Here is a 953-nt window from a genome sequence, read left to right as displayed (position 1 = left end):
ATTTCTAATTGAAGCTAAGTTTGACTGTCATTCAGGTCATGTGTTAACTTTATTATGCATTCAAGTAAAAGAACTTGTAGAGGCAGAAATATTGCAAGGTCTATGTTCAGTGAGGATTTTCAAGATCTTAAGGGGAGCTGGGACCCCTCCACCTCTTGCCTACCTCTGCCTACTTTACTGTGCATTCAAGTTAAAGAACTTGTAGAGACAGAAATATTGCAAACCATGATTGTGCAATTTTAAGCATATGATTAAGAACTGTATTTCCTTTTTGTGATTTTTAGCTTCTGGTGGTTATGGATTATATTTATGGAAAATAAATTCTTATCTCCTAGATGGATACTTGTTGTGCTGGATGTTTCCAGTCTGAGTATATTTTTCCAGACGAGTTGTGGGATAGCACCAGAGGAGAAGCAGCTATCTGTTAGTGGAAAAAACAGGGATGAAGTTTAGTTAAATGGTTTGTGGATTCCTTTTCTGCTGGATTTATTCATTTGTCTCTTTGTGTCCTTGTATTTATTTATTGCTTTGTAAATAATTGTGACTCGCCGAATAAATATTGTTATTGCTATCAAAGTTGGCTACTAAATATCCGATTCGTGTGTCGGCGAACTTTTAAGATGCTTTTGTGCATGGATTATTATCATATATCACATGCAGATGATATTGTTATATTCACTGCTCAACTGCTCCATCATGATAGTGTTTGCTGATTGAATAATCTGCCTATCTCTTGCTCCTCTCTCTTTCATATTCACACGTGTTATTTTCTTTTCCTTCTGTTGCCTGAGAGTTGATTTAAACTCTGTGTTCTGCCTTCTTTTGTTTTATTTGATGCAAATTATTTCAATATTGAAGTTTTGAAATGAATATGTTAGGATCTTCCTTAAGCTGCTCAAAGTGATTTCCGGGCTCAGTTAACCATTAAACATCGAATTCAACACCAAAACCAA

This window comes from Olea europaea, chromosome 10 (assembly GCF_002742605.1).
Source record: "Olea europaea var. sylvestris chromosome 10, O_europaea_v1, whole genome shotgun sequence".
Lineage (NCBI taxonomy): Eukaryota > Viridiplantae > Streptophyta > Magnoliopsida > Lamiales > Oleaceae > Olea > Olea europaea.
Note: the sequence above shows the minus strand (reverse complement) of the source record.